Source organism: Falco punctatus, assembly GCF_963210335.1.
Source record: "Falco punctatus genome assembly, chromosome: 5".
NCBI classification, from domain to species: domain Eukaryota; kingdom Metazoa; phylum Chordata; class Aves; order Falconiformes; family Falconidae; genus Falco; species Falco punctatus.
The window spans coordinates 67,234,262-67,246,436 of record NC_137584.1 but is presented as its reverse complement, the minus strand read 5'-3'; positions in this window follow the sequence as shown (position 1 = coordinate 67,246,436).

Genomic DNA, 12,175 nt, shown 5'->3' with positions numbered 1-12,175 from the left:
GTGTCATTTCCGCACAAGGACACTGAGCCCCGACCCGCCGCGGCCAGCGCCACCCGCCGCCCCGGGGCAGGGGCAGAGGCGGGAGGGGAGGGGGGAGGAGCAGGCCGCTCTCCCCCCTCCCCCCCTCCCCCCCCGCCCTCCCCGGCGCTGCCACAGGGGACGCGCAGTTCCCACTGGAGACCCCGCGCGCCCCCGCCCCCGCCGCGCGCGCCCTGCCGCCCACTCGGCGCCGCGCGGGCAGCCCCGCCGCCGGCCGCCCCCGCCGCGCCCCGCCCCCGGCCCCCGGCACCCGCGGGCGGCGCGGCGGGCACGGCCGCACGTGGGCCCGGCTCGGGGCCGCGCGCGCCGCGGGGAGCCGCCGCGTGGAAGCGCGTCCCCGGCCGCGGGTGCCGGCGCCGCGGCCACGCGAGACCGCGGCCGGCCGCGCACGTGCACGCGGGGAGGCCGTGGGAGCGGGTGTGCGCGTGCGCCGGCTGCCGGGCGGCCACCGGGCGGGGGGCGCGGGTGGGCGGTGAGGGGGAACGGGGAACGGGGACCGGGCCCGCGCGCAGCCGACGGGCAGCGCCGCGTGGCCACGGCCGGTGACGGGAGGCAGCTAGCACGTGGCCGCGCGGCCCCCGCACCGCCGGGGACGGCGCGCGGCGGCCGTTATCCCCCGCGGCCAGAGGGCACCGGCCGCTGCCCACCGCCCCGCTCGCGTCTCGCCTCCGCCGCCGCGCGCGGGCGGGCTGCCCGGGCAGCCGAGCCGGGTCATCCCGAGGCAGCGGCGGGCTCCGGCCGGGCGCGGGGAGCGGCTGCCCGGCGGTCCGAGCCCCCGGCTGCGGCTGCGCCTGGGGCCCGGCGGCAAATCCCCCCGCCGCAACGGCCGCGGGTCACCCCGGGGCAGCCGTGCGGGCGGTGCGGGAGAAAGGCGAGCAGCGCCTCACGCAAATGGGTTGTGACACCGGCACGTCGCCCCTGCGCAGCCACCAGCGCCCCCCTCCCCCCCCCGCCAGGCTTCCCCCGGCCGCCGGCACCCCCGGGAGCGCCGCAGCGGGCTGGCGGCACCCGCGGGACCGCCGCCTGCCTTTATGTAATGCCAGCGTGGGCTTCGGCGTGTGTTGCCAAGTAGGAAAGGCTGGTGCTTGGTGCCATTTTAGGCTTAAGCCTACACTTTAAAAGTTAATTCAGTCAGTTGGTTTAAGCTTAAGGATTTTATGCTCTTTCCCTGCACCGTTTTAACAAGCGACCGTTCGCATGCTTCACGTTCGGGGTGGGGGTGGGTGGCAGCGATGATTTATAAAAGAGAGATCGCATTCTTTTTTAATTAAGTATCCTTGTAGATTTTATCTTCCCCGAATTTGACAGGAGCACGTAAGACATTACATGAGTCTGGCAAACCTTACCTGCCCTTTCTACTAACAGCTTGTAGAAAACCACACCGTTTCCCATTAAACAAAAACAAAAAACAAAAAAAAAAAAAAAAAAAAAAAAAAAAAAGAAAAGAAAAGAAAAAAAAAGGTAAGGTGGGAGAGGGAAGTCCAGTTTTGTAACCTATGGCCAGTTACAGCAATTACATTTTTTGGCTACATGTAATGACTGTGAAATTAGCAAAGTATCCAACTTGACAGCTTTTTGTGAAATGCTTTACTTACACAATAAACTCGGCTGGTGCTGCCGTTCCTATTGAATAGGTTCCTTTTGCCTTTTAGTAAAACCACACAGCCAAGTGCTCTAATTATATTGTAATGGTTTCACTTTTTTTCCAGAGTGAAAGGAGTTAAGTCTAAAGGTGTTTATTGTAAAATAAATAGGTTGAGGATGGATCCTGCCATGAAGGCTGATCGATTCCAGCATGAAGGGTGTATCAGATAGAAGTAGCAAGGCAAGTACACAGCAGGCAGGTTGCAAGTAAATGTGCAGGTTGAACAGGTGAGCTCTGAGCACTGATGTGAATTTAACAGATACATCTTTTGTTTGTTATCTCTGAAACTGCATTTCCCTCTGAGAAGCCGACTTTTTTTGTGTTGTTGTTTTTTGTTTATTTTTGTAGTAAAATCAAATATAAAACCACACAAGTCAATAGAGAAATAAGGGGGGGGGGGGGGGAATCTGAGATACATCTTCTGCTCCACAAATAACTCAGCATTTTCTAGATACTTGCTATTTTCTTTAGACCTAAACAATACAAAGAGCATCTCTCTCACCATTTCAGATTTTCAGCGCTTCCTTTAGAAGCAGTTCTTTAACATTTCATTCTTCCATTTACGTTGCTCTTCTAAATTTGGCATTTAGGGCTTTTGGCATCTTTACAGTGTCATATTCCATGAATAATCCTAACAGATAATAGTTTGTTGATTTTAACTTTGACTGCTCTTTTTACTATTATTAATAGATAGCTGTTTAAAGAAGCCCTTAAGAGCAGGAACTACCAGCATTGTAACTCCTCCGATGATTCACTTGAATGAAGGATACATTTTATTAACAAGACAAGTGTTCTGCAGTTAGCAGTTCATTCACTCTTTAAAAGATGAAGAGAACTTCCTGATAACTTTCCTGAGCCTGTTAGCACTATGAAGGCTGAAGTTTATAGCATGATTTGCCCGCTCCCTTTACTGTAAGGCTAATTGAAGGTTTACTTAAAGGGTACCATGTTTTGACACCTGGCCCAGATGCTAAGTAGTGCCAGATCTCAGTTGGATTCTACTTGAATGCTTTACTTAGTGGGATTAAGGAAAGGCAACCATAAGGCAAGAGCAAGCCAGTGGAATCCCAAACTCAATTTCAGAGCCCTTGAGAAAATACTTGCCAGTTTGAACTCCACCTCATTTCTGCTCTATAGTGCTGGCCTGAGGCGTTGTAGCTACTAGGGACCCAAGCCCAGGAGGAGACCTGAAGGGCCTCAGCTAAGCATAAAGAAGCACGAGCATATTGTTGCAATAACAGCATTCATTGAAAAGGGAGTGAGCCAAGTTGTCTTCAGGCAATGCAGGTAGCAAGCTTAGATTGGCTTCCCAGCCAGACAAGTCCCATTTTTTTTTCACCATTTGAACTTGTGCTACACAAGTCATTTATTCAAATGTTCATTTTTTCCCCCCCTTCGTGCCTTTGGCTCAAAAGCTACTCTGTGACACTGTGGCAATCTCTGAAAAATTCCAGGTCACCAGGGAGGGGAGTTGTGGTGCTACAGCAAGAGAACTCTTTAGGAAAGAAATCACCGTCACTCAAGTACAACGGGCCATTACTCACTTGACCACACTGCAACTAGACTTCAGCCACTGCCACCTACAAAAATGTGTTCAGAGCCCCTGGAAAGCTGAAAGCACTGTTCACAGTTGTGTGGAGTTTTATAAGGATGGGCTATGGAGGCTCCTTAGATGTTTGCCCGTAGAAACTGTGAGGTGGCAGGCCCTCCCACTGGAGAATGCCCTCTCTGTATTAGTTCAAAGGCTCTAGTCAGCTGGAGATTCCCCTGCGCAGCGGTGAGGAACCATGGTGGCTAGCAGGCAGGCAGCAGAGCTGGCAGTGCTTGTTGCTGCAGCAGGCCCTGAGCTGGGAGTCGTAAGACCTCAGTGTGCTGAAAGTTGGTTCGATGACAGGGAGCAGAAGAATGATCCTAAATTTAGAGGCCTTTTTGCTTCCTGTGCTGTGCCACATACATTTGGAACAAGCAAGAATCCGACCCGAAACCTTTAGCGAGGCTTCTTGTAGATCCTTGCAATAGCCTGCAGCACTCAGTAGGCAGAGATGCGGCATGAGATGTCGAAAGCACTTTCAGCACCAACTAATTTTGGCAGTTTGATTCTGTAAAAACTATTGCTATGGTACCAGTACATCGTCTATCACATTTCTCTACCACGCATCTTGAAACTAGGCCACCCTGCAGCTAGACGCAAGAGTCATGGAGTCCAGAAGAAAAGCAGAGCACTCTGGTGTGCGGAGCCAGTTCCTTGCAATTTACATGCATTTTACATTAAGAACCTAATGAGAAAACAAGTCCCTTGCCCAGAAAGACAAGCCCCCACCGGTAACTAGGCTTCTTTCTGCCTGCTCTTGGGATGACTTTTAGTGATGATTCCTGTGTTGCCAGCCACCCCATGTGTGCAGCTGGAGGGGGTCAGTGCCCCCTCTTGCAAGGCAGCCCAGAGCTCAGTGACTGTCTTCTGGAATAGGGCGCAATTTCTTTACCTGAGTGTGCTGCCGCTGGAAGGGTGCTTTGCCCTGGGGATTGCCTAGTGGATGGAGGCTAATATTTACTGCGGGTTCCTACGTGCTGGCTAGGGTTCAAAGGGACTGGATCAGATGGGCTGGATTGCCTTCTAGAGGGAAGCCAGGTAGGCTGGCCCCCTGCCCCCGTGGCGGGTGTCCAGCTGAACTCTGCACTAACTGCATGTGCAATGTCAGGAGTCAGGCACTGACTCACTGAAATTGGGCAGGTACTTAAATTATGGAGCTTGGAATTCACCTTAAATTATTTAGGCGTGTATTTGATATAAATACACTTCAAAGAGACTGAATAGGTTTGCCAAAGGAAAAAAAAGGGGGAAAAAAAAAAAAAAAAGCACACAGGTTCCATCTTAGATTAAAATTAAAAACCAAAGCGATTCTTAGGACTTTCAGAGAGTCTGAAAGGCACCATTAAAAAAAAAACAGTCCAATTAACTAACCTGGTTTGCAGTATAACGTGGTCTGCAATTCAAAGTTTATAAAAACTGGAATATTTAATGGCAAATAAGGCAACATGATAACCAACTTTGCATACCTTAATGCTTTTCATTGCCAGTCAGATTGAAAGGACATGTATGGACACATTACACAGGAATATTTAGAATCTCTGTTGGCCCACAGGCAACAATACTGAACAAGTAATGTGCTGCGGGCAATATCCATACATTGTTATAACCCAGGCAGAAAAGAACAGTGGCAGACACCTGAACTTCATTTATAGTTTTAAACTTCCTGTGGCTGCAAGCAGCATTGGAGGGTTCTGCCAGCAACATATTACACTGGTTGGGAAACAGTGGTTTAGAGTGCCAGTTAATATAATTGGTGGGTGTTTTTTTTTCCTGAAAACCAAAATTGTTACATGATATTCTGTCTTTTTAAAAAAATTATTTTATAACACCACTGCATCTTAGAATCATAGATTCATAGAATCATTTGCAAAAAACCTTCAAGATCACCAAGTCCCACCATTAACCTACCACTGCCAAGTCCACCACTAAACCACATCCCTAAGCGCCACATCTACATGTCTTTTGAAGACCTACAAGCATGGTGACTCAACCACTTCCCTGGGCAGTTTGTTCCAATGGTTGACCACCCTTTCAGTGAAGAATTTTTCCTAATATCCAATCTAAACCTCCCCTGGTGCAACTTGAGGTTGGGTACCCTGAGAACTGCTCTTACTATTAAACACGGAGGCAAAGAAGGCACTAAGTACCTCAGCCTTTTCCTCATCCTTTGTCGCTATTCCCCCCTGCATCCAATAAAGGATGGAGATTCTCCTTAGCCCTCCTTTTGTTGCTAATGTATTTACAGCACATTTTTTATTGTCTTCTACGGCAGTAGCCAGATTAAGTTCTAGTTGGGCTTTGGCCCTTCTGATTTTCTCCCTGCATAACCTCACAACGTCCTTGTAGTCCTCCTGAGTAGCCTGCTCTCTTGTTATTAGGTACAACGATAGACACTGTTGGAAACTTTTCAAAATTGCTGTTTACCTAGCCTTCATGGAGATGGCTAAGAAATAGCATTATTGTATTACTTGCTGAACTGACTATATCAAAATAGAGAATCCACATGGTATCTTTGGATATGAACAAAAAAAAAAAAAAAAAAAAAAAAAAAAAGCCAGCTCATCTCCAAAGGCATGTGGGTTGGAAATCTTACACTTAAAGAGTTTAGCTCACAGAAAAAAAGTTTCAAAGAAATGAACATTCATTATAAAAAAAACCTTTTCTAGTCTGAAGTAGCACCAGAGCACACTGGCAAGACAGCAGATATGTAACAGTTGAGCACCAAAGGAAGGAGAATTTGATAAAAAAACTTAAAATAAAAATCAGATCAAAGCTGCAGTGGAAGACGGAGTAGAACAGAAATGTAAAGGAGCTTCAAGAACAGAGTAACTAACCCAGTGAGCAACCTAAAATCTCCTTCTGTGCTGCAGCAGTTTACTTATACATCACTTGCACCCATAACTGTTTAAAAACTGACAAATGTGAGCAATTTCACTCTTGGAAACACAAGCCTTTCTTATTCTCTTGGCAATGAAATCACAGTTCTCTTTATAGTAGTTCAGCCAAGAACTGTGCCATTGTATGTTCTCTCACAGCTTTGCATTTAAAAAGAAGTAATGCTCACTTAATGCACAGTCATTGTATTATCTACACCATAACTAACTCTCAGTGATCAAACATTTATCCCATAAAGGTCTGTTTGCGAAATTCTGTCTTATGTCTAAAAGAGGTAAATACAGCATGGAAAGTCCTTTCTCTCAAAGACATCCACATCTCCCAACCGAGTGCAAACAGCACACTCCCCTTTGTGTGCTTAACACTCCGTTCCATATCCTGCCCATTATACAGAGACATAATATTTTGGGCCTGGTGCATAGCCTCATGCCTCATTAAGATATGTAAGTTTAAATTTTTGTAACAATATTTAAAAAAAAAAAGAATGTGGTAAGTAATGTAGAAAACTAGGTTTCTTTGAGAAGTCAGCTGGCTGATTTGCTATGGGTTTTTTTCTATGTAAACCCTTCTCTTTTTTAAAAATGGAAATAGCAGTATTCAGACTGCAGAAATCCTTATGGAAGGAGTCCTCTTTTCTTTCAGAAGCTAAAACTGAAACAGCCTTTGTAGTTTGAGTCCTAGCTGCTTCTCTCATGGACATCATGTTGTACAATTCCTTTAACAAACAAGTCACTGTCTCAGAAGCAATTAACGATCTCTTTCTGGTCTTTACCTGCACTACTGTTGGGAAGCTACTCCTGAACCTTGCTCTTTGGGTGGATAGAAACCTTCCCTTCCGAACTGGCATTAGCATGGATCTCTGGTTCAAGGTTACTAGATCCTTTCACCCATCTAGTTATAACTCATCTAGTATAACCCAGTCATAACCTATGGTAATGACTTTGAGAACAATCACGTATTTAAAAAGTAAATGTATTTTATTCAATATAAATTTGCCTTTGAAATTGGGAAAATTTAATCTGGACTGATTTTTTAATAAAAACTGTAGGTATGGGGACCTGGGTTTACAGGAAGAACACAAAATCCCTTAGCGGTTATTACTATATTAGAATGGGATTGAAAGCAATTATTTTTCATAGAAGTTCACATAAGAAATACTTCCAGTCATTAGTAATGTGACCATTTTTAGCAGCAGCAGTTCTCTTTAAGAAATACTAGATATTTAAACCCTGTTTATTTTTCTGCAGATATCTTATCTTAGCATATGTACATGTAAAAGCCACCTTTAGCTTGTGGGCATACAGCATCTGAGCAGAGGTAAGGATATTCATAGTTTTTGTACATTGATACAAAATGTTAACATATTAACTTCCATAGGTTGACAAAAGCAACACAATTGTTTGATTAAAAAGAAGTCTTACAAATATAGACATTTTTTCTGTAATGTTCTCCTGCTAAACCCATTTTTTAATGAAAATAATGATGTGAGCAACTACGTGTAATTGTAGAAAATTATTGCTAGTGATTTGCATATGAAATACACACCTTTTACTGCCTCTAGTTAGCATTGTTCAACTAGCTTATAAATAGTACAGCTGAAATGCTGCAAACAGAAAACAGTTTTCGATGGGCACATGCTATGAATGAAGAAATGTTCAGACACAATGTGCAAGTTGGAGAGCTTTCATCAAAACTAGCCAAGAGGGAAAAAAGCTTCATTTCTTAATCACGCTCTGTTTTGGATAAGCTGGTCACATACAGAAAGCATCATGCTCATCTGCAGAGAGTAACGCTTTTTAAAATGAGTGTTTATGTTTTTTCTGAGGAGAAAAAAAAAGAAATCTAATCTATCACTACTTGTTTTAGATTTTTCTAATTACTTCTACATAACATTTCATTTTTATAATTTGCATTTAATAACTGCTAAAATGTGAACCCTGCAGTTGATGAGAGTCATTTACTGTAAACATTGAAAGCATAAAACTGTCTAGTTTTAAGATACTGTTTTCTGTGCAAGTAAAATACTCACTTTCATGTACAATTTTAAAAGTAAAAATGTTGACCATTGTTCTAATAATAAAGCAGAGTATTTTTAGTCTTCAGTATTTGGGGGAAGGGAGGAAGGCAAAGTGCAATAGGGTAAAGAAGAAAACTTTAAAGCAAGATTTTTCATAATGTTGCTGCAACGTTACAACTCTCCTATACAGTTGTATTAAAATATGCCTCAAACTGGATTTTATAAATAAATTTCTTAAAAACCTGATAAATCTGAGAACTACTGCTTTATTTATCACTGGGACACCTGTCTGTCACTATTAGCCAAGAGATTTTCGTATGATACGATCCCTCTTTTCTACTGCAGATAGACTTGCAATTTCATCACGTAAAGCTGGTAGAATACTGTTGAATACTGCTTTCCAGTTTACTAAATAAATTGTCTCGTTGCTGTTTCTATTTTGGAGAAAAAGGTTGCCTTTCCTCAGGAGCTATACCCTGACAAAAGCATTTTGCAAATAGGAAGGGATTAAAGTCAACTCCATGCATTGCAGAGAACAAATCTCCTACACATGAGGGAGCCAGAGCATTCCTCCAGCTGTCGGTGGCTGCGGATCTGGCAGCAACACCGGGAGCTGCGGGCACAGTCACACGCAAAAAAAAATGCCCGAAGACGTGGACAAAGGTGATTGCCATGAAGCTTTGGTGTATCGACGGCCAATTTGTTTGTCACCTGCTTCTCCCCTTCATGATTTACAGTAAGCTTTGTGCTTTATCTTTTTGCTTATATTAAAGGCATTTGCTATCAGGATTTTAGCTTACTGGCTACTTTCTTTTAGCTCTAGAAAAACAGGCTTACCCTAAATGAGAAGCACGTGAACACTAATTATGTAAATAATTAATGCATTTTAGGGATTGGTTTCTGAAAGGAAAAAAAAAAAGAAGATAATTTAATGCAAAGACTGCCAAAACAGACGACTTCCACAACTGGAAATACTCTTTCCTTTGAACTGCTTTGAGACTGAAAAGCAGTTTGAGACTGTAAAGCTCTTTATTTTTTGTAAGATGCTGTGCAGGTAAAAGTACTTTTAAGACTACAGAGAATAAAAAAAAGTTTCATGCCTCACTTTTCTGTGAAATTGAAGTAGTTGATGAGAGTAGTGACAGCTAGTGATCTGACCTAGAAGCCACTTCCTTGATAAATCTGCAGCATGCCACAGTTGCTTGAGCTCGCCTTCCACATCTATGAAAATTCAAACACTACCTGCTCAGAAGAAAAAGCAATGGAGAGATCTCCCCAGCAGGTTTACCCCTGAGCAGGCTGGTCAGGCATCTTTAACAGCGCTTGGGGCAAGAAGCATTCTCCAGCTGCTCCAGAGAATGTTTCCTTAATGTTTCCATTAAACTAAAAAGGAGCTTTTTAATCTTTTAGCAACTTCTATCAAGTAGGACGCTAAGTTGACTGTGGGCCACCTGTGTACTCTTCATTGCAAATAAGGCAAGGCAGACGCTGGGTTACGTTAGGAGAAGCACAGCCACCTGATCAGCTGTGCCAGGCCATTAAATCCATGCAGTTCAATAAGCCTGGTTGTCCCTTTCCTTCAGCTGGCCAGAGGCAGGGCCCCTCTGTTCCTCGACAGAGTGTTTATTACCCAATTCTTGTAATTGCAAACCAGAAGTTCCTTATTTGGGTCAGAAGGAGTACGAGCCCTTGTACTCTATCCAGGGAATTGCTCAACAACTGGAAGGAAAGCTGCTGTGTTTCCTCACAGTTCAGATACCCCAGCTTCTAGGTTCCAGGTGGGCTCACCACCCTGCTTCCTCATGTCCTCCTTGTGGTCATGCAGACAGAACCACAGGGTGGCATGCAAATGTGTCTGTGGTACCTTTCCCCTTCAGCAGAGAACACCTCACTTGATAGCTGAGATGATGGCTGGTATGGGCAAAAAGGAGAACATACTGTCTTTGAATAGCTGGAATTGGTGGGACAGTCTCTCCCCAGCCAAGCCAATAGGCCTGTAGGGTTCGGATGGAAGAGAGATTCTCTTCAAATTGCTGGAGCTGGCCAGCCCATCTGCCCACAGCTGGGGCCTCGATGTCTGGCCAGCTCATTAGCATCAGGGTGCTGACGTACGACGACAGTGCCCTCCATACAAACCTCCGCCGCATGGACTGCACGCACTGGACTTCATCCAGGTCTTTAGATACATGGTTTTTGTCCAGGCTGTACATCACCTCTACCACTGCAAGTTCCCTCAGATACTAGATACCACTCAGTGGTTGTCCACTTGCCTCAATAGCTTACGAGGTCTTCCTTCAGGGGATGCCTTTTCTTTGGACTCCACAGGAGCTGCCTCCAGAGGCTGCTGATTGTTGCTCCTTTTCCAATCCTTTTGCTGATGCTCCAGTCCCTCAAGGGGGATCCTAGTCGCTGGGCTTCCTTGCCCTCGAATTCCTGACTGTTGGCCCCAGTATCCCAGCACTGGAGCAGCTGGCTGATAAATAGCTCACCAGGTTGATAGCTATAATTTTTGTGCCTATCTTGCAGCTTACTCAGGGATAAGGAGCTAGCGATTTCTGGCTCGTTTATTATTTCTCTTTCCTCTCCTGTTCTTGCGACTGCTTTGCTGCACAACCGGCTGCCTTTCTGATTCCCCCTCCTGCTCCCTCTTAGAAGCTTCTTCCTCCCCGACTAAACGAGTTGACTTCTGCTTCCATTGTTTCTTTCTGACTACAGGGGTGACTGATACAATTGAGAGTTGGGTGACTGGCTTAGCCACAGTCCCATTCATATGTCTTCAGATCCAGAGACCCTCTCTCCCCCCCTGAGGGTGCCGAACAGTGCTCAGCAGGCACAAGCCAGGCCCAGCATGGTGAGAGAAGTTGCAACCCTTTAGCACAGTTTGGGCATCCTTCTCTCAAATGTTCTGTCACTTTATCAGGATCCTGCACTTGTTCAGGGGTCAAGTCCCACATCACTGGAGGTGAAAACTGTTCTAGATACCTGCCTATATTCTCCCATGCACCTTGCCACCCATGCCCACACTGCCTCAGGGCACATCTCTGTGTGATATTCTTAAATAGTTAACCTCAGGAAAAGCTGGAAACAGATTCTTGAGACACATCAATGTGAGCATTCTGATTACCCAGGGATGTTAAAAATACTGAATAGTCATTGTAACAAGGTGGAAAGCCACTACCCTGCAGGAGATAAAGGGGAAGGTGCTGTTCTTTGTTTCCTCAAAAATTGGCTCTCAGAGGAAAAGAAGGAAAAGGTGTAATTGTTAATTGTCTCCACGAGATGGTTCCCGAAGTACTGGGACAGCAGCAATTCAGTGCCCAAACACCAGATAAGGCTCAGGGCCAGTGCTTTCGTCATAGTTCTCCTGGGTAAAACACAACCCAGTGCTACGTGGCACAGCAAACTACAAAAGCCAAACCCAGCCTTTAACAAGCTCTCTAATTTAAATGTACAGCAAGAGAGGGAGCATGACACAGAGTGGGTAAGGGAACAAATAAACCTGCATCGAGAACAAATAACATTGCGACCAGCAACAGCGGTATAGTAAGTTCCCTCTAGCACACACTGGTCAAATGTCTCGTTACCTTGAACCCTGCATGTCCTACACTGGCTGCCAAAAAGGACTGTGGTGGCCTCACCCTGGATGGCAGATAAGCACCTCACAGCAGCTCAATCACTGCCCCCCACAGCAGAATAAGGGAGAGAATCAGAAGGGCAACAGTGAGAAGATTCGTGGGTTGAGTTACAGTTTAATATGTAAAAGGAGAAAATGAAAACAAAACAAAGAAAAACGAGTGATGCAAAAGCAATCGCCACCAGCCAACTGATGCCTAGACAGCCCCCAATCAAGAGACCCCCTGGAACACCCCTAACACCCCATCCACAGTTTTTATTGCTGAACATGATGTTATATGGTGCAAAACACCTCTGTGGCCAGTTCAGGTCAGCTGTCCCAGTTGTGCCGCTTCCCAGCCCCCTGCCCATAACC